This window comes from Myxine glutinosa, chromosome 10 (assembly GCF_964187855.1).
Source record: "Myxine glutinosa chromosome 10, kmMyxGlut1.1, whole genome shotgun sequence".
Taxonomy (NCBI): Eukaryota; Metazoa; Chordata; class Myxini; order Myxiniformes; family Myxinidae; genus Myxine; species Myxine glutinosa.
Genome location: NC_136270.1, coordinates 18,190,733 through 18,216,635, shown reverse-complemented (window position 1 = coordinate 18,216,635; position 25,903 = coordinate 18,190,733). Strand labels below are relative to the sequence as shown.

The following is a 25,903-nucleotide window of genomic DNA, read 5'->3' as shown; positions in this document are numbered from 1 at the left end:
CCCATGCAGAATGTTTTTATGACAATTGTGACGTCATAGGTCACTTGGTATGGCAGCAATCTTGTATTAAAAGCAAATAATTAAATAATTATTTCTCAGAAACCACTGATTGGAAACATTTGGAACTTGGCACATTGTCAAGTACTCCAAATGGGGAACAAAAGCATGATAATGATGACATCATAGGTGAAGTGGTATACCAGCCAAAAATGTTTTAATCGAATTCCTTATCCTAAAAATCTGAAATTGCATGCACATGATCTATGACCCATTTGTATTGAAATATGAAATTTATGACATCATATGTCACATGGTTTGGCAGCCATTTTGGATTGAAGGAAAATATGAAATAATTATATCTCTGAAACCGCTCACCCTATCGATGCGAAATTTTACAAATATCTTACAGCATTGTTGCAAAATGATGATGTCATAGATCACGTGGTTTGGCAGCCATCTTGGATAGAAAAACTAACCATATCCGATCAACACGAAACTTCACAAACGTGATCCACTACCCAAACATATGCAGAGTGATGGCATCTACCCGTTGTCGGACTATGCGGAGGCATATTAGCGACAGTCGCATTGTTCTAGTTTTCTTTACAAGAGCGAGGCTCATGGAATAGCAAAGCAGAACTAACAGTGGGAAAAACATCAAGAGAATACATCAACAGGAAACAGAGAAATGAGGGGAGAAATGAAGGGAGATGAGGGGAGAAAATACTCAACTAGCAAGAAAGATGGTTGGGTTAAGAAAGGTTAATGGGGGTAATCTTATTATAATAGAGCAAACGAATATGGTTATGTCGCTATGTATGTATGTTTATTTGCGACGAAAACGTCTTCTTCGTCTTCAATTAAAATTACCACCCTCTGAATTAACCCTCTTAATTGCGTAAAGACTGCTGAGACCCCTCAGACCTTTGATGACCCTTTAATTCCCCCAAGACCCTTCAGACCACCAAGACCCCCGAAGACCCAAAACACCCCGAAGACCCAAAACACCCCGAAGACCCAAAACACCCCGAAAACCCAAAACACCCCGAAAACCCAAAACACCCCGAAAACCCAAAACACCCCGAAGACCCAAAAGACCCCAAAGACCCTGAAGACCCAAAACACCTCAAAGACCCAAAATACCCTTAAAGGCCCAGAGGATCCAAAAGACCCAGAAGACCAAAAAGACCCTGAAGACCAAAAACACTCCAAAGACCCAAAACACCCCGAAGACGCAAAACACCCCGAAGACCCAAAACACCCCGAAGACCCAAAACACCCCGAAGACCCAAAACACCCCGAAGACCCAAAACACCCCGAAGACCCAAAACACCCCGAAGACCCAAAACACTCCGAAGACCCTTAAAGACCAAGAAGAACCAAAAGAACCTTAAGACCCAAAAGCCCCTGAGGACCCCAAAGACCCAAAAGATACCGAAGACCCTTAAGACCCAAAAGCCTCTGAAGACACCAAAGACCCAAAAGACCCTGAAGACCCAAATACCTCAAAGACCCAAAATACCCTTAAAGGCCCAGAGGATCCAAAAGACCCTGAAGACCCAAATGGCCCTGAAGACCCAAATGGCCCTGAAGACCCAAAACACCATGAAACCCAAAAGACACCGAAATGGTCAAAGATGCCTAGCCCTCTGAAACAACGTGTGGTGAGGCGCGCGGAACGCGCCGAGTCATGCTAGTAAAGATAATGGGTCAGAATTGGGGATGACAAGAGATGGTGGTGCACTGCTTGCTTGAAGCCCTGGATGGAAGAGTGGGAACGAAACTCTGAAAGGTGGATCCACAGATGAGAGAAGTGAGGAGTAATGAGTTGAGGTGTGCAGTCAGCCTGGGTTTTGAAAGTTTAACCAGGAGGGGGTTAATTGAAAAATGTGTACATCCTGGAGTTCCGAGACCGGGTCTGAGGACTGAGAGAGCTGAAGGAGCAATGTTGGAGAAGAGACGATAGCGATCAGAGAGAACTACCGACCTGCCTGCTATGTGAAAACAAAAGACCTTGTGCTTCGCCTTCATCATGAAAAATTCCAACCATTTTGATAGCATTCAATGCCGCAGAATCCAGGAGAGACTGGTGTGATGCTGAGGCGCCAGCCCATAGCAGAGAGCAGGCTTCCATTGAACTACAAACAAAGGCATTGTGAACTTTGAGTAGCTCTGAGGAAAAGACTTGGATCGACGGAGGATGCCGAGTCCACAGCTGGCTTTGGAGGCCAGTCTTGCTATGTGGTTGGCCCGGAAAAGATCATTTCTGATGGTGAGGCATAGAAGTCCAACAGACTGAACCTCTCCTATTGTGTGACAAAGGAAATTGAGAGGTGGGTTAGTTTGATGATCATTCCAGAGCGATAGATTGAGACCATGAGATTTTCCATGATTGAAGGAAAAAATTTCCATTTGCTTCTGGTCCAAACATTTATCAGAATGGAGTCTAATCATTTCCAGATTGGCAGAGGGCTGTAGCTGCTGCCTACTGAGCAGCGGAACGGGTGTACTGTACGACACAACGCGGGGTCATCAATACGCGTTGATGTATTGATGACCCCGCGTACCGAAGTGCATGTACCGAAGACCTCACCCATCCATGAAAACTAGGAAAATAGTTTTCCAGAGCATCAGAGAGGTAATTAATATAGATGGGGAACAAGACGAGGCCCAACAAACTGCATTGGGTAATTCCAGCCTCCACTGGGAGAGGGAAGGAGAGGGTTTCCATAATGGAAACACGTTGATTGCACGAGTGGAGGAAGTCAGAAATCGCTTCCCGAAAATGGTTCAAATCTGACCTGGCTTCTTTATAGAAGGTAGCGTAATGCATGTACCGAAGACTCATACTTTTTAAGTGTTTATACTTCATAGTGATTCTTACCAATACCCATAATCATGGTTCCTGCTTAATGCTTTGTGTTGGTGGTGGCCGTACTGCCTGCACATGGTGGCCCAATGCCAGATTAAGTGACTTTACATTGGCGCTTCCATTTTTTTGTCCACTACCTGTACCTCTACCTATCCATCTCCATCCACCTACCTCCACCTCTACCAATACCTCCATCCCAATGCATGCACCCACCTACCTCCATCCACCCACCTCCACCCCCAAAATCCACCTCCCATACTCATCCACCTCCAATACCCATTCACCCACCTCCACTCCCACCTGTCCACGCACCTCCACCCCCACCTATCCATGCACCTTCATCCTCACCCATCCACGAACCTCCACCCTCACCCATCCACGCACCTCCACCCTCACCCATCCACGCACCTCCACCCTCACCCATCCACGCACCTCCACCCCCACCCATCCACGCACCTCCACCCCCACCCATCCACGCACCTCCACCCCCACCCATCCACGCACCTCCACCCTCACCCATCCACGCACCTCCACCCTCACCCATCCATGCACCTCCACCCTCACCCTTCCACGCACCTCCACCCTCACCCATCCATGCACCTCCATCCTCACCCATCCAAGCACCTCCACCCTCACCCATCCACGCACCTCCACCCTCACCCATCCACACACCTTCACCCTCACCCATCCATGCACCTCCACCCTCACCCATCCACGCACCTCTACTCTCACCCATCCACGCACCTCCATCCTCACCTATCCATGCACTTCCACCCTTACCTATCCATGCACTTCCACCCTTACCTATCCATGCACCTCCATCTCCACCTCCACCCATTTACTTACCGATCCCGACCTACCTACCTGCCTGCCTACCTCCCTCCACCCCCATGCACCCACCTCCCTCTCCTCCACAATTTTTTTTTAATCCATCTGACTGTTTCTTTGTGGACTTTCATTTATCTTTGTAGTGCGTGTTCACGCCAGTTCAATAATTTAGTTTTTGTTAAACTCACAAAGGTTGCTCTCTTATTCTTTGTGCAGTAATAACAATGAGTAGAGTTTAGTTCAGTGACAGTAAGATGTGAATCTCCACCATAGTTATTAAATGTAAGGGTGAATACATAATGATTTAGATTATAATTTGTAGACTTGTAAATATAGGGGAAATCTTCGAGGAAAGGAAAACAATCACATCACACAATAGTATATTCGAGTTTGATACTTTATATTCACTTTAATAACAAATGGAAACTCGATTTTTGACCCATTCCGACTGACCATCTTATTTAAGAGTCATTTACAAATAGTTACTTTTGGTAAAAAGAAAAAAAACAATCACTCAATATGGAATTACCTAACGAGTTATTAATACTGTGTTCAACAATGTCAAGAGCAGTCACTTCAATGTGCTTTGTGCAACAACCAATTGTAATAAAATATAACAAGTTCCAAGGTAGGTAACTAACAATCTACAATTCTGTGAGGACAACATTTTTGACATATACATTTGCAATACGCAGACAAGAAAAGAAGAATAGAAAACACTTGATAAACACGACGATGGTCTCACCAGCAAGTGACAACGACAAATAAGACGTGTTTGTATGGGAGGCATGTTTATCTTATCGGAACAGGCACTGCTAGAGATACTGGTGCAGATAGTCTGTCTGATAGCATTTGGCGACTCGAGGTACTTCCCTCGCTGAAGGATTCCTAAAACTAGGACTTCGTATGGTTACCGGGCAGAACCTCCGGCAAACAAAGCTAACCCAACAGGGCCATGAACACCTATCATTAGAAGCCAATGGGCGATGCTAACAGTTAGTTGTGCATCATTGGATGTTACATCACCACCATGAATCACGATGTTGCCTCGTTAGATAATCTCAGCGCTTCTCTGTCATTTCTGATAATTACCTTCAACCTCACACGGCTTACCTCACACAAACTCCACGTCTAACCACACAGCAGAGGCAGTGTGAAGATGGTGCACATGTGCTCAAGCAAGACCATGTGCTTAACATGATAGTCTGAAGATGGCACACATATGTGCAAGCAAGATCATGTGCTCAAGACTGTCCAATTCCTGAAGGCATTGCGAAACGGGAAAAGGGAAATGAACTTGGAAAAACACAGGTCCATCAGCCATTGAACAAAGGAGGAAGAGTGGAGTGGGAACACGCGTGATTACAACCATGAGCACACCTGTTTACAATGTCAAAACATCTCATTACAACTGTAAACACATCTGATTCATCAATTAAACATCTGATTACAACTGTAAGCACACCTGATTAGAATGGTAAACTCCCATGATTACAACCAAAAACACACCTGGTTATAACTGTAAACACACCTGATTACAATGGTAAACTCCCATGATTACAATGGTAAACTCCCATGATTACAACCAAAAACACACCTGGTTACAATGGTAAACTCCCATGATTACAACCAAAAACACACCTGGTTACAATGGTAAACTCCCATGATTACAACCAAAAACACACCTGGTTACAATGGTAAACTCCCATGATAACAACCAAAAACACACCTGGTTGCAAGGATAAACTCCCATGATTACAACCAAAAACACACCTGGTTACAACTGTAAACACACCTGATCACAATGGTAAACTCCCATGATTACAATGGTAAACTCCCATGATTACAACCAAAAACACACCTGGTTACAATGGTAAACTCCCATGATAACAACCAAAAACACACCTGGTTGCAAGGATAAACTCCCATGATTACAACCAAAAACACACCTGGTTACAACCATAAACACACCTGGTTACAATGGTAAACTCCCATGATTACAACAATAAACACACCTGATTACAACCATAAACACACCTGGTTACAAAGGTAAACTCCCATGATTACAACCAAAAACACACCTGGTTACAAAGGTAAACTTCCATGATTACAACCAAAAACACACCTGCTTACAATGGTAGACTCCCATGATTACAACCTTAAACAAACCAAATTACAACTCCAAACACCTCTGGTTACATTCATAAACAAGATGGTAAATTCGCATGATTACAAAATTAAACACATCTGGTAACAACCATGAACATACCTGATTACAATGATAAACACACCTCATTACAACCTTGAACACACCCGATTACGATCGTAAACACATCTCAACATGACCGTAAACACACCTGGTTACAACCGTACACTTAACTGTTTACAATCATAAACACATCTGGTTACATTCGTAAACACATCTGGTTACATTCGTAAACACATCTGGTCACATTCGTAAACACATCTGGTTACATTCGTAAACACATCTGGTTACATTCGTAAACACATCTGGTTGCATTCATAAACACATCTGGTTACATTTGTAAACTCAACTGGTTACATTCGTAAACACATCTGGCTACATTCGTAAACACATCTGGTTACATTCGTAAACACATCTGGTTAAATTCGTAAACACATTTGGCTACATTCGTAAACACAACTGGTTACATTCGAAAACACATCTTGTTACATTTGTAAACACATCTGGTTACATTCGTAAACACATCTGGTTACATTCGTAAACACATCTGGTCGCATTCGTAAACACATCTGGTCACATTCGTAAACACATCTGGTCACATTCGTAAACACATCTGGTCACATTCGTAAACACATCTGGTCACATTCGTAAACACATCTGGTCACATTCGTAAACACATCTGGTCACATTCATAAACACATCTGGTTACATTCGTAAACACATCTGGTTACATTCATAAACACATCTGGTTACATTCATAAACACATCTGGTCACATTCGTAAACACATCTGGTCACATTCGTAAACACATCTGGTCACATTCGTAAACACATCTGGTTACATTCGCAAACACATCTGATTACATTGGTAAACACATCTGGTCACATTCGTAAACACATCTGGTTACATTCGTAAACACATCTGGTTACATTCATAAACACATCTGGTTACATTCATAAACACATCTGGTTACATTTGTAAACTCAACTGGTTACATTCATAAACACATCTGGCTCCATTCGTAAACACATCTGGTTACATTTGTAAACTCAACTGGTTACATTCGTAAACACATCTGGCTACATTCGTAAACACATCTGGTTAAATTCGTAAACACATCTGGTTAAATTCGTAAACACATCTTGTTACATTTGTAAACACATCTGGTCACATTCGTAAACACATCTGGTCACATTCGTAAACACATCTGGTCACATTCGTAAACACATCTGGTCACATTCGTAAACACATCTGGTCACATTCGTAAACACATCTGGTCACATTCGTAAACACATCTGGTTAAATTCGTAAACACATCTTGTTACATTTGTAAACACATCTGGTCACATTCGTAAACACATCTGGTCACATTCGTAAACACATCTGGTCACATTCGTAAACACATCTGGTCACATTCGTAAACACATCTGGTCACATTCGTAAACACATCTGGTCACATTCGTAAACACATCTGGTCACATTCGTAAACACATCTGGTCACATTCGTAAACACATCTGGTCACATTCGTAAACACATCTGGTCACATTCGTAAACACATCTGGTTACATTCGCAAACACATCTGATTACATTGGTAAACACAGCTGGTTACATTCGTAAATACATCTGGTTGCATTCGTAAACACATCTGGTCACATTCGCAAACACATCTGGTTACATTCGTAAACACATCTGATTACATTCGTAAACACATCTGGTTACATTCGTAAACACATCTGGTCACATTCGTAAACACATCTGGTCACATTCGTAAACACATCTGGTCACATTCGTAAACACATCTGGTCACATTCGTAAACACATCTGATCACATTCGTAAACACATCTGGTTACATTCGTAAACACATCTGGTTACATTCGTAAACACATCTGGTTACATTCGTAAACACATCTGGTTACATTCATAAACACATCTGGTTACATTCGTAAACACATCTGGTTACATTCGTAAACACATCTGGTCACATTCGTAAACACATCTGGTCACATTCGTAAACACATCTGGTTACATTCGTAAACACATCTGATTACATTCGTAAACACATCTGGTTACATTCGTAAACTCAACTGGTTACATTCGTAAACACATTTTAGATACTTTAGCCCTTTTAAACCCCTTTATAACTTTACACCCTTTACCTCCTTAACCCCCAGACCTTTTATTCCTTTAGACCCATTAGACACTGGTTGGACCCTTCAGACCCAATTTGACTCCTTAGACCTTTTAGATCTGTAAGTAATGTTGAAACATACCCTTTAGATGTTTTAACCCCTTACACTTTTTAAACCCTCTTAAGCTACTCAGATCAATTGTCCTCATGACTCACTTAGACCCCTTGACCCTTTAGAGTCTTAGACCCTTGATCCCTTTTAGACCACTAAGATCCTTAAGATCCCTAAGACCTTGTAGACCCTATAGACCCTGTTAGAACCCTTAGACCCCTAAAAGCCAATATACACCATTAGACCCTTAAAATCCCCTAAGACGCTTCAGACCCCATCAGGAGCCTTCGACCCTTAAGCCCATTTCGAACCCTATGACCCCATTCGACCATTTAAAACCCTAACTACCGCGTTAGACTTGGACCCTAAATAAACCCTAAACCCTAAACCCTAAACCCTAAATACCGAATACTGCTCCATTCCTCATCCCTCAGATCGGCAGTCTGCAGCCTCCTCACTCTCTGCAGACCTGGACAAAATCACAGACTGGGCAAACAAATGGAACATGTCTTTCAATCCTGATAAATCTCACACTCTTACGATGTCTCTCCGAAAAGACCGACTGGAAAACCCTCCCATCCACTTTCTGAATAATCCTCTCCAAGAAGTTCTGTCACTCAAGCTTTTGGGTCTCACTATTTGCCATGATCTTTCCTGGGAAAACCACATTTCAAATCTGGCCTCCAAAGCCAGTCGCCGACTGGGCATCCTCCGTCGTGCGAAGTCCTTCCTTGGCACACCTGAGCTCCTCACCACATACAAGGCTTTCATCCGCAGCTCTATGGAATACTGCTCTCCCCTCTGGTCTGGTGCTCCTGCCTCACACCTAGCTCGTCTTCACGCTGTTGAAACCAAAGCATTCAGAATCATTGGAATCTCCCGCGATGAAGCTAACTCCAAGGGCCTTTCACTCACCCACCGCAGGCAGGTTGGTGGTCTTTCCGTCTTCTACCGACTCCTCTCTGGCCTTGCCCCCCCCAGCTCTCTCTGGGCTCTGTCCCCCAAATATTCCTGCAGGTCGCACAAGATCTGCCTGCAACCCTCTTATGGTTAAACTGCCAAAATCAAGACTTTCTGCTCACCTTCACTCCTTCATTCCTCTTTTCTCCCGCCTCTGGAACAAACTCCCTCACTCTCTTCAATCCCACTCCACCCTCCAGGTCTTTAAAACAGCTGTTCACCACCATCTCTTATCCTCCCCCATCCAAAACCTTGATCTTTTCTACCCCTGCTAATTTCGGTCCCTTTGTGTTTTATACCTCTCCCCCCCCCCCCCCCCTTCCCACGCCTCCTGCCCCCAAGCCCTCTCCCTCCCACACTTCTCCCTGCTCTCAAATGTTGTGGTTGTGTGCTTCCCCTTCTCTCCCCATCTTGTCTTCCGCTCCCTCTTTTTGTATATTTTGTTTGTCTGGTTGATTTGTTTGTGAAATAAATGTTAGCTCTTTCACGAGCCTCGATTCAGTATACAAAAAAGACCATTTAGAACCCTTCGACTCCATTAGACCCTTTAAAACCCCTAAAAACTGTAAGACCCTATAGACCATATTAGACCCATTAGAACCCTAAGGACCTATATAACCTATTAGACTCTTCAGACCTGTAACTACTGTAGGAACATACCCTTTAGACCTTTAGATCCCTTTAAACCCCAACTACTATTGAAATACCCTTTAGATCTTTAGCCCCTATAGGTCGGGTAAATGAGTTGGTTCGGTGACAAGAACAAGCCGATTAGATTTTCATTCAGGTCTGGATACAGATCTGGCCCATCAGTGGGATAAAAAACGTAAACTGCTTAGCCTGATGGAGGTATGCGCTCTACTGAGTGTCATTCTAGTTAGTACTTGGAGTGGCTCACTCATCACATCACGTGCATGTTCATCACGTGGTGTCACATCAAGCCACCGCTCAACCATGCAATGACAAATTGTCCTTTTCCTTCCCTCGGATGCATCTCTTTTTATCCCATCTCAAGGCTTTTTGTGTGTGTCTGTCTCTGACTGTTCCTCCTTTGATGGAAATATAACATTTTAAAAGAGCCAGCTGTTGGCTTTGTAAATCTCCTGAATATAGTACACTTTGTGAAGGAGGCTTGTGATGACGTCATGCATACATCGGTCATTCATACTTTCTACGATTCCACATCTTCTTGCTTTGAGTTTCATATATATATATATATATATATATATATATATATATATATATATATATAATAATTAAATAATCAATCAATTAGTGTATATATGTATATATAATAATAATAAAATAAAGTTTATTTGTGTGTGTGTGTGTGTGTGTGTGTGTTCGTCTATGCATGAACCAGTGCAACCAAACTTTGCATGGCCACCTCTTTCATCCAGAGGAAGGTCGAGGACTATGTTTGGATGGTTGGATAAATAAAAAAAATGCAAGAAATTAAAATTAAATCAGATAATTAGTCTTCAGGCCTCCATCGGGTTACCATATGGGGGTTTTAAATTACCATATGGGGGTTTTAAATGGGTTAATGAGAATAAGTATGATGAAGTATTGAGATGTTCTAAGGCATACTGCTAAAAATTTATATTAAAAGTTTGGTTATTACTTTGAAGTCGATTTAAAATATCCCAAGAGAATTCATAATAAACATAAGGATCTTACATTTGGTCCTAGTGGTGAAACTCCAAATTCAGATTTGTTTAGTGGGAGTTTGCCGTGGGAGTTGTTGTATGCAGATGATCTGGTGCTGAGTGGGTTCATCTAAAATGTAGTGGTTTGAGAGGGTCATTAACCAGTGTGGCAGCTACATTCAAGTGTAAGGTGTGCACAGAGGGAGCTGCAGATGGAGGAAATGTTGAGTTGGATCTTGGAGACGGCGTGAAGCTGGAAGGTGTGAAAACATTTTGCTACCTCGGAGACATGCTGAATGGAGAAGGTGGATCAGACTTGGTAACGGTTGCTAGAGTGAGATGTGCATGGAAGAAGTTTCGGGAACTGAGTGGTGTGCTGACGAGGAGGGGAGTGTCGTTGAAGGTGAAGGGAAAGGTGTATGCTGCATGTGTGAGAAGTGTTATGATTTATGGGAGCGAGACATGGGTAATGAACGTAGAGCAGCAACGAAGGCTGGAAAGGGTGGAAATGCGAATGGTTTGGTGGATGTGTGGAGTTTCGTTGAGAGAGAGGAAGACAAATGATGAATTGCGAAAGATGATGGGAATAGAGCGTGTGATTGATGCTGTGAAGAGAAACAGGTTGAGATGGTTTGCTCATGTGTTGAGGAAGGATGAAAGTGACTGGGTGAGAAGAGTGATGGAAATGAATGTAGAGGGAAGTAGAGGATGGGGAAGACCGAGAAAGACTTGGCTAAAGACGGTGGAAGAAGACATGCGGGCAAGGGGGTTAACAAGGGGAGATGCAGAAAATAGGGCAAAATGGATAAGATTGTCATGGGGACCGCAAGGCTAACCCCCGCTCTAGCAGCGAAAATGGCCTTAAAATGCCTGTTGTTTAGTGATTATCAAAAGTCATTCTTTGAAACATTTAAATATATTCCAACGTCAAAACTTATGACTACATTATATGATAAAAAGAATTATGTTGTTCATCAAAGAAATCTTGTTCAAATGGTGGATTCTGGACTCATAGTGAAGAAAGTACATAGGATACTAAAGTTTTGTCAAAGTCATTGGTTAGGTAAATATATTGATTATAATACAAAGATGAGAACAAAGGCAAATAATGATTTTGAAAAGGATTTTTACAAGTTGATGAATAATGCTGTATTTGGGAAAACTATGGAGAATCTATAAATAGACAAGATGTAAGATTAGCTACAACAAGAGAGAAAGCAGAGAAACTAATAAACAAACCTAGTTTTACAAGAGTTGAGATATTCACTGAAAACTTTTGTGCAGCTAGTTAAAGAGTGTATACTAATGGATAAACCAATTTATGTTGGAACAACGGTATTGGATTAATCAAAATATCTTATGTATGATTATCTGTATAATAATATAAAGAGAAGGTATGAAAATGAAGCATGTTTATTGTATATGGATACTGATAGTTTTATATTAGAGATAAAAACTGATGATATTTATAATGATCTTAAAGAAGATATAGATTCTTATGATAGGTGTAATTATAATCCGAATAATGATTTATACTCATCAAAGAATAAGAAGGTAATTGGCCTCCGGCGCTCGGCAATACCGCAGTGCAGCTCATAGAGGCTGCATTGGGAGGGAGAGGTGTACACTAATTGATTGATTAATTGTATAATAAATCAAAAATATCCTTTATAGCCACATCACCTGGTCACTGTCATGTCCAAATATTAGCTTCCGAGCTCAAAAGGTGCCCGAGATATTGCCCAGATGAGAAACAAAAATAAATAAATGATAAATAATGAAAATAAATAAACAATAATCATAAAAAAATTAAATAGTTAATCAATTGGCTCATAGAATACATAAACCACCACCATTTCATCCGAATCTGTAACTTAAAAGAAATAATTAATTAAGTCATTCATCGAATAATTAAATAATTAATCGATTAAATGATTAATCAATAAATCTAAAATATCCTTGATCGCCACATCACTTGGTCACTGTCATGTCCAAATATTAACTTCCCAGCTCAAAAGGTGCCTGAGATATTGGCCAAATGAGAAAGAAAATAAATAAATGATTAATAATGAAAATAAATAAATAATAATGATTAAAAAATTTAATTATTAATCAATTCGGTCACAGAACACATAAACCATGACCATTTCATCAGAATCTGTAACTGATATTTATTTATTTTTGTAATTAATCGAATAATTAAATAATTAATCTATTAATTGATTAATTAATTAATAAATCAAAAATAGCCTTTGCAGCCAAATCACCTGGTCATTGGCATGTCCAAATATCAGCTTCCTAACTCAAAAGGTGCCTGAGTTGATGGTCAGAAGAGAAAGGAAATTTAATTAATTAAATAAGTACTTAATTAAAAAAAACCCCACCTTTTAGAGGCCATTTTTCCCCGCAAGCGGGGGTTGGCCTTTTTCGGGAACTGTGGTTGTTGTTGTTTTTCGGTCCCCTTTTTGAAGCAATGTTTTACGGCCGGATGCCCTTCCTGACGCCAACCCTTTTTGCCGCCTTTAACGACAAGCAGGGAATTACCAGTGAACTGGTACTCAATTTGCCGACCTCGGAAGGATGACAGGCTGAGTCAACCCCCCTGGCGTTAATTCAGCGATTGACCGGGATTTGAACCCAGGATCCTAGGATCCTAAGCCGGCACCCTAGCCGCTAGCCCAACACCAGGGAATTAATCGCTAATAATTAAATAACTCCTCAATTAATTGATTAATCAAAAAACAAAAAATATAGTTTTTGAAAAAGGACTTGCTCACTATTGTGCTTAAATTTCAGCATCCTAGCTCAAAGGATGGCTGAGATATCGCCCGGACAAACAAACAAACAAACAAACAAACAAGAAAACAAGAAAACAAACAAACAGAGTGAAAACTGAGTACTCCCTTTCAGTGTGCGTCACTGCCGAGCTCCCTTCGGTGCCTGGCAATGACGTTTTGCAATGCCTGGAGATGGCATAGGAAAGGAGCGGTGTACAACAAGAAAACAAGAAAGCAAACAAACAAACAACCAAAGTGAAAACTGAGCACTACCTTTCAGCGTGCGTCATTGCTGAGCCCCCTTCGGTGTCCGGCAATGACGCTATGCAGCGCCTGGAGATGGCATAGGAAAGGAGCGGTGTACAATTATAATGTAATATTTGTCAATATTTTCGATGGTGATTCCTGTGCTAAAAGGATGGATCTTATGGAGAAGGACGGAGAGATAAAACATGATCAGATATTTATTGGCTCTATGAATGATTTTCTTAAATTCAATAAACTTAACCTTAATACTATATAAATAGAATTTTTTGTTTTTTAAAATCTACTCTAAATGGCAAAGCCAGCCCCACGCAGTGGAGCATGGACCAAAAGGAGGGACTGGACTGTGATTTGGTATCGGACACTAAAAATGAATGACAGTGAAACGAGCGAAACGAGTTGAGCTATTATGAGTTTTTAGGCTACGGTACCATATCATGGGCCAGTCCCTTCTTTTGGTCCCTACTGTCAAACTTCCAAAATAATCAATTTTCATCTGAAAAATCATAAATTTTCATCCGATTGACTTGGGAATTGAACAGCATTTGTATATTGAGTCACTAAATTGGGAAACCAACTATTTTTTAAGTCAAAAGGTCAAAGGTCAACTCAAGGTCAAACTTCCAAAATCATTAATTTTCATCTGAAAAATCGTCACTTTTCATCCTATTAACCCGAGCTTTGATCAGGATTATCAATTTTAATCTTGATGAAATGGATAATTTGATGGATCAATGGCATCCTTTTTTTGTGGGGGTAGGGGTGGATTTTGGAAGTATCGTGCTCTGCATGACGTCTTCTTGTTTGTTTGCTTGTTTGTTTGTTTGTGAATAAAATATCTCAAAAAGTTGTGGACGGATTCGGGCGAAATTTGGCAGAGATGTAGCGTATTTCACAAGGACGAAATGATTCGATTTTGAAGATCCAGATTCGGATCCGGCAACTAGAATTTTTAAAGTGATTCTTCACCATTGGGAGATGGGGCCAAAAACAATACATAGCAGGATATCTCAAAAAGTTGTGGACGGAATAGGATGAAACGTGGTGGACCAGTTGGGTGTCTGACAAGGACAATTCGATTCGATTTTGGTGAAGATCCGAATATGGATTCGGATATGATAATTATTTAATTTTTGTAAGTGATTATTCACAATTGAGAGATAGGGCCAAAAACGATACATAGCAGGATATCTCAAAAAGTTATGGATGGATTTGGACGAAAATTGTTGGACAGGTTGTGTGTGTGACAAGGAAGAATCTTCAATTTTGGTGAAGATCCAGATCCGGATCCAGCCAGTAGAATTTTTAAAGTGATTCTTCACCATTGAGTGATATGGCCAACCAGGTGGAGGTATGCTATGTACTGAGTGCCGTTCTTGTTTTATTTTGCATTCCCATGTCATGAAAACAAACTTTGTGTGTAAGTGATCTGACTCTCGGCTACCAAGATATTTTGGATTCTGACCTTATATTTCAATACATATTGCATTAAATTTCCCCAGGCAATCCCAGGTAGGAAAGCGAGTTTGTATGTGTGATTAAAAACATCATATATCTCTCATCAACTCTGCCTCATCGACTCGCGTACGTTTATAACTATTACAAGGTTGTGTTACGTGGTCCTCCCGGTAACTACCTGGTCTTGGTGACCCCCGGACCGTGGGAGGGACCCCGCCAGAAAGATATATGATTTATACGCTTTCGTAACGCAATCAATATGAAAGACACAACAATTCAAGTCAATAAGAAACCCCCACACCAAGGATCCGGATTAATGGATAATATATTCCCAATCAATCAACCACACTCAACAATCAATCAACAATATTACTCAGATGGCCATCTCATATATTTCCCCCCTTTCCCCACTCACGACCCCTCAATGGTCACTGTCCCTCACAATGTCTCTGGGCCCCTCCAGACCAAGGTGAAGGTCGACTTCTCCGCACACGGGCGGTTGAACGAACCCCTGGCTGACGTGCTCCAAACGTGCATGTCGCGTACCGGGAACAGCTGCTGCAGCGCACACCTCCTTGCAAAGCAAAGCGGGCAAAGCAAAGCGCGGCTCGCAAAGCGCGCGAGGCCCAAGGTGCGACCCGTACGCGTCCTTGTAGACGTTGAGGCGAACTGTGCCGGACGCTTGGTTCCGTGCACGAACCCACGGCAACTTGACGCGTAACCGGTAATTACCCCGCGCAGGTAACTCCTCTCGCCAGACGGGCTTTCAAACGCAGCGTTCCCCACGCTGCTCAATATCGACACCGCTCGCGTCGGAGCTGGGCAAGGAAGAAAAAGATCGCCGCTTCCCCAGGACCTCGTGTCGTTTTTCTTCTTCCGGTTCACTATCCCGTTTCCGGTCTCCTGTTATCCAGAGCCTCTCTAACCATTTAACCACAACAACCTTTAATAGAATAAACATTAATAAGCAATGACATGAATAGTAATTCACCTAAATCCGGGATCCATAACACTCCCCCCCTTCAAGAAAGAAAGTTTGAACCCCGCGAAAACTTTCTGGGCCGGCCAACTTTGATAAACAAACCCGATACCCCAAATCATCAGTTCCCCCCGGGCACAATTATCGCATCTCAAAAATAAAGCAACAAACTTTCACCAAAACCCCCCAGAGATTCCAAGGTAATTCCCTCTAGACCAAGCGTCAACAACTTCTAGGTGCTCTTGGATGGAGGCCCAGCTGAGTACTCACTACATGGACGCCTTAAGGAATGTGGGGTTCACGGTTAGTCCGTGCAGGAACGTTCCCTACCGGGACGCCTTTTAAGAACGTGGCGTTCACGGTTAGCCCGTGTAGGAGCCCAGGCTCGGCGGCTCCGCCGTATATAGAGTGCTTCAACTTCTCCGGACTCCTAACAGTTACGGTGGGACCCCTTGTCCCAGCAGTCACCTGACTGGCGGTCTCCTTCTCGGCCAGTCCTCTGCCAATCATTCTTTCGGGAGATGCCGTAACTCTGGGAGCCTCCATAGTAATATCGGCTGCTGCCAACACCAAAACTACTGCCAAGTGGTCCTCTTCTGTAGACCTCTCGATGCCTACGAAATGCCTTCCCTACTGTTATGGTCCGACCCTCCAAATCCTTACCATTCCAATTCTTCTCTGCCTCCCTGGCGTCTTTTGTGCTTGCAAACGTGACAAAGCCGAACCCTCTTGACTGTTGCGTTTCCCTGTCTTTTACCACCCGCACTTCCACCAGCGGCCCATATCTGTTGAAGACAGAGGTCAGAACTTCTTCCTCTGTGTTGAAGTTCAGTCCCCCTACAAATAACTTGGCACTTTTGTCGCCATCCCGAGCTGGGGTGGTGTTATTTCCCCTGCGGTGCTCTTTACCCACCCTCGAGTTACCATAAATTTGCCCCCCGGCCAAATCATTCCCGATAATCACAGATACTCCCTCTACAGGAAGCGTGGCTTGTAAACCGACGGTGACCGGTCCTGACACCAAATCGGATTCCAAATGGATAACATGAAGTGGGGCACTAACACAGCCACCGATCCCTTGTAACCGAACCCTATCACCAGTTGCGGTACTCTTTGACAATGGCAAAATGCCTTCAAGCATTAAGGATTGATGGGCTCCCGTGTCCCTCAATACCCTAACAGGTCTTGGGTTAGTCAAGTCTCCCTCGAGGGAGACCAACCCCTCATAAATAAATGGTTGGTAACTCTTCTGTGGGCAATTTCTTACGCTTGCCATCGCATTCGGAGTTGTAATAGTCGGACTCCGCTCTGGGTTTTCCCTTTTCATGAGGTAACAACTGGACATCAAGTGTCCAGGTTTCTTGCAAAAAGCACAAGTAGGTCCGGAGGAAAAACTCGTGGGCCCCCGAAAATAAGTTTGTCCTGGGCCCGTCGCCCTCTGATTTTGAACAGTTCGGGTATCAGCGTTGTCCCCATAATCATCTCGAGGCCGCCGCCATGTATTGTCGTTCTCCGCACCTGCTGTTCCACAACTCCCCTGCGGAAATCTAGGCGAGGAGTTAGGTTCGTGGACCCCTATCCAGTGGGTTAAGGCATAATCATCTGCCATGGTGGCTGCGTCCCACAACTTCGGTACTTTCTTTTCCTGCAGGTACACTTTGATGTCCTCGTGGACACACTGTTGAAATTCCTCCACCAGGATCAAGTCACGCAATGCTTCGAAGTCGTTTCCGACTCCTTTTGACTCACACCACCGATCAAACATGTTTTCTTTCACTCTGGCAAACTCCACATGGGTCTCACTCTCCCTCTTCCTGACATTCCTGAATTTTTGCCAGTAAGCTTCAGGAACCAACTCATAGGCTTTGAGGATGTGCTTCTTCAATACCTCATAATCTGCACATTGGTCCATTGGTAGCGCCGAATAAATCTCTTGAGCTTGAGAATACCCACCAGCACACTTTGCACTAGTATGGTCCAGGCCTCCTCCGGCCAGTTTAACTGTCGAGCCACTTTCTCAAAGTGTGGAAAAAATTGAGTGACTTCCTTTTCACTGAAAGGTGGAACCAGCCTCACATGTCTGCCCACATTCCAGGTGTTCTGGCTAGGTGTCGGCCCAGTCAGCAAGGGTGGTACCTCTCCCCGTTCTCTCCTTAACTCCAGCTCCTTGAATTTAATTTCTTGCTGAAGCTCCATGTCACGTTCCTTTAATTCCCTTTCCGCTTTCCTCTCCTCTGCTTCGAGTTCCCTGGCAGCTCTCCTCTCCTCTGCTTTTCTCCCTTCTACCCTTTCCTGGAGTTCTCGTTCCACTCTCCTTTCCTCTGCTTGTTTCTCTTCTCTCCTCTCTTCTGCTTTCCTTTCCTCTTCTGCTCTTTCCTTTTCTGCTTTCCTTTCCTCTGTTTTCATCCTTTCTAACCTTTCCTGGAGTTCTCGTTCCACTCTCCTTTCCTCTGCTTGTTTCTCTTCTCTCCTCTCTTCTGCTTTCCTTTCCTCTTCTGCTCTTTCCTTTTCTGCTTTCCTTTCTTCTTCTGCTCTTTCCTTTTCTGCTTTCCTTTCTTCTTCTTTGATCCGTTCCTGGCTCCGTAATTGCAACTCCAGTTTCCGGATCTCAACGTCTTCTGGTTCTTCGGGTAGCCACTGCCAGGCTAACTCGTCCCATGTTCCTAATCCCACCATAGATTGTATCACCGTGGTCTGCAACTCTGCCTTCCTCAAATTAGTTCGGACCTCCAAGTTAAAATGTTTGGCCAATTTCAAGAGGTCCGCTTTTAGTAACGCTCGGAACTGTGCCTCACTAGGTGTTACCGCATAGTTCTGTGCCACAAACGCCATGGTGACTATCGTTAACACCTGTTAACCTTCACCCAAGACTTTACCACAATTTCTCAAAAATTTACCAATTAATAATTAATTAATACATTTTAATTACTAAAAATTATTATTTTATTATGTTATACAATTTTAGATCCCGGAATTCAATTGGACGAGCCCCCAATTCTGTTACGTGGTCCTCCCGGTAACTACCTGGTCTTGGTGACCCCCGGACCGTGGGAGGGACCCCGCCAGAAAGATATATGATTTATATGCTTTCGTAACGCAATCAATATGAAAGACACAACAATTCAAGTCAATAAGAAACCCCCACACCAAGGATCCGGATTAATGGATAATATATTCCCAATCAATCAACCATACTCAACAATCAATCAACAATATTACTCAGATGGCCATCTCATATATTTCCCCCCTTTCCCCACTCACGACCCCTCAATGGTCACTGTCCCTCACAATGTCTCTGGGCCCCTCCAGACCAAGGTGAAGGTCGACTTCTCCGCACACGGGCGGTTGAACGAACCCCTGGCTGACGTGCTCCAAACGTGCACGTCGCGTACCGGGAACAGCTGCTGCAGCGCACACCTCCTTGCAAAGCAAAGCGGGCAAAGCAAAGCGCGGCTCGCAAAGCACGCGAGGCCCAAGGTGCAACCCGTACGCGTCCTTGTAGACGTCGAGGCGAACTGTGCCGGACGCTTGGTTCCGTGCACAAACCCACGGCAACTTGACGCGTAACCGGTAATTACCCCACGCAGGTAACTCCTCTCGCCAGACGGGCTTTCAAACGCAGCGTTCCCCACGCTGCTCAATATCGACACCGCTCGCGTCGGAGCTGGGCGAGGAAGAAAAAGATCGCCGCTTCCCCAGGACCTCGTGTCGTTTTTCTTCTTCCGGTTCACTATCCCGTTTCCGGTCTCCTGTTATCCGGAGCCTCCCTAACCATTTAACCACAACAACCTTTAATAGAATAAACATTAATAAGCAATGACATGAATAGTAATTCACCTAAATCCGGGATCCGTAACAGTTGGTTGAAATCTGAGTGATGTCATGGGCTTCTTCTTCTAACACGACCACCACCACCACCACTACATCGCCTCAATTATACACACCTTATTGTGGGGTCGACTGGGGAAAACATTCATGAACCAGCTGACGAGGTCTGACGATTGACTGTAAGTGATGGGATGGGGTAGGGATTTGTCATTTAGGTAGTTCAGGGTGTTGGAGATAACTCGCCTACTCTTCACGGAGGACACCGTGAGATCTTTAATGTCCATAAAGTAATGTCAGCAGATGGGGCGTCCACTTTAACGTCCATAGGAGGGATGGTACACACAATGAGGTCTCGCCTTAGCTGCGGAACACCAGGATGGCAGTTCATAGTCGGGGTCGGGAATCAAACCAAGACGGTACACTATCTCCGCATCATTCTTTTGGACTGTATCTCACGTGATGTAAAACACTTATGAATGGTAATTTACGATCTCATTAAATAATTTTTCTTGTGGATCGTTGACTGTTAAAAATTTTCATCAAACGTAACAATATGTACAGTGGATACAAATAGGTTACGGCCTTACCTGAGAGTTAATCTCAGCATAGAATACGTTCCAGGACTTGGTTATCTTGGGCAGCAACGTCTGATTCAGGGAATAGAAGAGGGACATAAAGTTCAGAGTTGTTAAAATTGTCGAAAGTTAAACGATGTAAACTTTTAACAGATTCATCAATTTAATAAATTATCATTGTTCAAACCTGGGTTTGAATCCCGACCCAGCTATAAACCTCCATCCTGGTGTTTCAGGGGAAGGTGATTCGATGATGATTCGATGATGATGATTCGATAATTCGATGATGATTCGATGATGATGATGATGATGATGATGGATTATTATTATTATTTAAAAGGAATTCAGAACGAATTAAAATTTGTTTACAATCGAAGTACAATAGGGTACAATTATATGAATGTTGTGAAAATTTCCATCAGCCCATCAAATTCCATTTTCATGATAATCAAGTTTATTTTGTATAAATGCATCGTCTGAGCAATGGGTTTTCTATTGTAAACAAGCGTTACGCCTATAGGTCCCCCGTCGGTGAAGTGATGTGAGTTGACAAAGTGGAAGACGCAAGGCGGCCATCTTGGATTTTGACGTGGCGACCCAATTTTCAATAGCGTTCTTCCTTATGCCTCGATACACCCACACACCGGATTAGAAGTTAGTAGTTCATTTATTTTTCAAGATATTTCGCTCACAAGGTTCAACGCACGGACGCACACATGGACGCACGCACGGACGCACGCACGGACGCACACACGGACGAAGGTGAAAACCATAGTCCCCCTTTCGCTCCGCGGTGCGACGGGGGAAAATAAAAAGCACCAGATTCAGATTTGATATGTAGAAAGGATTGTTTAATAAAACTTCAATTGTGATGTCACCCCTTACACCTACAAAAGTGGATGAATTATAATGAATATGTGTGTGTGTGTGTGTGTGTGTGTGTGCGTGTGTGCGTGCGTGTGTGCGTGTGTGTGTGTGTGTGTGTGTGTGTGTGTGTGTGTGTCCTTGGTTATCTCCAAATGCAGGTTTCAGATGTGTGTATGTGTATGTGTATGTGTATGTGTATACGTGTGTGAATATGTGTGTATGTGTATATGTGCGTGTGTGTATACACGTGTATTTGTGTGTGTGTATACGTGTGTGAATATGTGTGCATGTGTATATACGTGTATTTGTGTGTGTGTGTGTGTGTGTGTGTGTATACGTGTATTTGTGTGAGTATGTATGTGTATATACGTGTATGTGTGTGTGTGTGTGTGTGTGTGTGTGTGTGTGTGTGTGTGTGTGTGTGTGTGTGTGTGTGTGTGTGTGTGTGTGTGTGTGTGTGTGTGTGTGTGTGTGTGTACGCGTGGACGTACATTTTATTTTCCAAGGCGGTTAGCTAACGTTTTAACAGCGTGGCCTTCACTTCCATGTTGTGTTCACACCTCGTGAGTAAAGTTGAGTAGAGCACCAAGGCCGAGTCCGAGTGTGACCTGGTTGAGATTATTCCAAGCATACCTATGTGCTTTGTATGAACAAGCTGAACCAGCTTTCACACCATGACTGTCATTGTCGAGTATTTTGGTGCTACCGAATTGCTGTCATAATAGTCCACATATATAGATCGACGTCATGTTTTCGATCAGTTTTCTTCTTTTACCACCTGTTGTAAATTTGGGAATAAGCGGCTTAAATAGAAATTCCATCAGCCGAAGTGCCCCGAATATGTAAAGAAAAACGTTTTTTTGTCAAGAATAATCACGTACTCAAATTATTTATTTATATATTCCTTGGGGGATATTTTTGATCACACATTCACATTACCTGTACCTGCACTTGTGTACCTTTACGAGACATCATCTATCTATAATTCCAGTAATCTCTGTGTGTCTGTCTGTGTGTTTGTATGCGACAACGATTTCTCGACAACTACCGGTCCGATATACTTGAAACTTGCCAGGTATATTGCTGGGGACCCGAGGATGTGCCTTTTCAAGGTTTGAAATTAATCGGACAATTACTTACCGAGATATGTCCAAAAAACGCTTCAACCAATCACAGAGCAGCGAACGATCGCGTTTGCCGAACGTGGCGGGCACACTCTGCCTCGGATGGCACATTTGAGAGCGTATTCATTTATTTCACGTTTGCAAACTATGTTGGCGTTAAACTATGTTTTACAACTGATAAAAACGAATTTGCGATTCATTCGCTTTCCTGCGCGTTTGTGTACGCGATGGCGATTTCTTTACCAAACTCCGGAAGCCGTTCGCTTTGGACCGAACCATTGCATGTAAATAGAGGGGGGGGATTGTCACCACTCGCAAGCCGTTCGCTTTGGACCAAACCATTTCATGTAAATAGAGGGGGGGGATATAATTTTAGATATAGATATAGTACGGGCAATGCCCTAGTAATTACAAATGAAGCCAGTACCGCATTTGAGATATGAACTGTCAGCATCACAAACAGGTCATCTGGTAAGGTTCAAATCACGAATTAGAAAATAAATATCGGTTGTCAATTACATATAACTTGTAATAACATCCCGGGCTGCAACTGAAGCGCTTAGTTGTTGATTTAACATAAGCGTTGTGTTTACGTTAATGTGGGAAACACGTGCTGGTTGGGATTCGCACAATGGATGTGATGGGACAAGGATCGACTTCTATATATATGTATCGTACACACACACACACACACACACACACACACACACACACACACACACACACACCACACCACACACACACACACACAAATAAATAAATAATTATATATGTATCGTACACACACACACACACACACACACACACACACACACACACACACACACACACACACACACACACACACACACACACACACACACACACACACACACACATATATATATATATATATATAATTATATATGTATCGTGTACACACACACACACATATATATATATATAATTATATATGTATCGTACACACACACACACACACACACACACACACATATATATATATATAATTATATATGTATCGTACACACACACACACATATATATATATATATATCGTACACACACACACACACACACACATCTGTTTTTTATTTTTAACACCAACACAGGACTCTATGTTTCATAAAGAGCGGACTCGATGGCTGAACGGGCAGCGGACACCCATGTCTAACAGAGCCGCCCCGGCAAGGACACACAGCCGCTCTCTGTGTCCCTCTCGGCACGGGCTTCATTACCCCCGTCCGGTTACAATTAGCGCATGTGTGCTCCTCTCTGTGCTCAAACCCATTCCGCGGACTCGTTTCACCCTGCTGACCGATCGCTGAAAGTAAATAAATCCAAACACGTGTCGAGCGCGCGGTCGGTACCGCGGTGCGTTGTGGAAATCATCGGATCGGGGGTTTCCTTCCGGTACGGACCGAAGTTGGTGCTTTCGACTCGAATCACACCGCCACGGGTGTGCATCGGTACGTGCGATGTAATTACACCCCGTGGGTGGTGGCACATCATCGTTTTCGTTGATACCTTGTTTCAATCCAACGTTTCCCTCCCCTCCGCTATCTGTACCTGGACGTGAAGAAGGACTGACACCGCGTTACTGCGCGGAACGCACAACAATGTGACCTACGCGCGCTTTTCGCATACCTGTTCGCCGTGGGAGTCATCAGCTCACACGTTGCACCTTTCGCTCTTATTCTTCGTAAATTAACCAAACATCATCCCTCGCATCGAGCACGATCGACGTTAGGCTGACAAATAAAATGTCCCTTTAACGAAAAGAAGCGTGGTCCGACCAGCCGAGCAAACAGCGGTCTCCTTATACACCGCTTATTCAGTGGCTGCCTCGAGAGGGACAGGTTCGAGAACGAGCGGCAAAAGATGAACATTCATGTCGAACGAGGTGTCATCGATGAATTACTATATACTGTACATATATATATATATATATACTAGCTTCAATCGTCGATACTGAGGAATGGGCTTATTTTAACTGAGGCTAAGGCCAGATAAAAAAAATGAGTTGGTGATCGTCCTTTTTTCTCAAAAGTTCGGGTAGGGAGGGAGGTTTTTATTTTTATTTTTTATTTTTTTTTCCTACTTTCCATTGAGTTTTGTTGACATGGAAAAATATGAAATAAAGACTCCTTTCTCCTCAAAATGATTTAATTTCTTCATTCATCTCACAGATTTACAGACATTGCCCAAATCTCTATGAAACACAGTGTTTGTGTGATTTTGGATGATGTTGAATGTCCTAGCTGAGCTTGGTAGTGAAAGGGCAAGACACCTGTACATGTATATACACCATGACATCGGAAAAACAGATAAACACCATGCCCTTGGCACCTTGAAACTATTGAGCATGTTGAACAAGGTTTCTGCCACGCTTTGGTACTGGCTTTGCAGTACAAATGTTACATTGAGGGTGTTGCCCTGCCTTTTCAACCAAATTCTCCTCAGTACCACAGTGGATGCAGAGCATTTCATAGCCAGCAGAGTCGTACGCTAGTTCTATAGGGGAAGCACAGTTCAGATTGGTTCAGACAGTTTTTGTGTTTCCTTGTTTTTATATCGTTCCCTGGTATGGTGTGTACCCCAGTTTAGAATAGGTACACCGTATCCCTGCGCATCGTAAGAGGCGACCAAAGGTTGGCGTCAGGAAGGGCATCCGGCCATAAAAAACATTGCCTCAAACAGGGAACCATGATTGTCATGGGGCCCGCAAGGCTAACCCCTGCTCTAGCGGGGAAAAATGGCCTTAAAACGATCATTCATTCATTCATTCATTCATTTATTCAATCACGGCTATATTTGATCAGAAACTGTATCTTACTCACCACATGAGATATTATTCCTCTAATTTTGTTGGTGGAAATCACCTGATATGTTTTTCAAACTTTGGAGTTATGTTCAATTTTGATATTACTAAGAAGAGATATACATTATAGTCACAAGAGAATGTATTCTGAGGTGTTTTTAATTGATATTTTCATGAATCTATATCTTTTTCATTTGATGTAAATGTGTTTATCCAAAATGGTGAGCAAAAATATGATGGGGATTGTAACATCCAACTCGATATTGCACGCAAACCAGTCCTTCACCGTCTTGGAAGAGCCCTCACGGGCTATTGATGCGATCACAATAGGCATTTCAAGCCGATTCTATCACGAATCGATACAGATTTCAGCGGGAAAAATCTCACACAATAGCCGCCATGAATGGCTAACGTAAAATGGGTGAAGTTGCCTGAGGCACTTGCGACGCTCTGCG

The 25,903-nt window shown here is 43.0% G+C and overlaps 1 protein-coding gene and 1 long non-coding RNA gene across 3 annotated transcripts in view; one reads left to right on the top strand and one right to left on the bottom strand.

Moving 5' to 3' along the window:
* Nucleotides 1-24,415, bottom strand: part of LOC137434204 (uncharacterized) — a 37,728-nt gene extending 13,313 nt beyond the window's left edge. Inside the window, exons 1-2 of one of the 2 annotated variants that reach the window (XR_013624673.1) lie at nucleotides 24,275-24,415; nucleotides 20,652-20,711 (exon numbers count right to left, since the gene is read on the bottom strand). This is a non-coding gene — a long non-coding RNA (uncharacterized LOC137434204). The remainder of the gene's footprint in view (nucleotides 1-20,651; nucleotides 20,712-24,274) is intronic. The other variant, XR_010985817.2, reaches the window with a different exon arrangement.
* Nucleotides 23,983-25,903, top strand: part of KCTD1 (potassium channel tetramerization domain containing 1) — a 96,722-nt gene continuing 94,801 nt past the window's right edge. The window contains exon 1 of the mRNA XM_078785392.1: nucleotides 23,983-24,096. The gene's annotated coding sequence lies outside the window, so the exon portion shown is untranslated. The remainder of the gene's footprint in view (nucleotides 24,097-25,903) is intronic.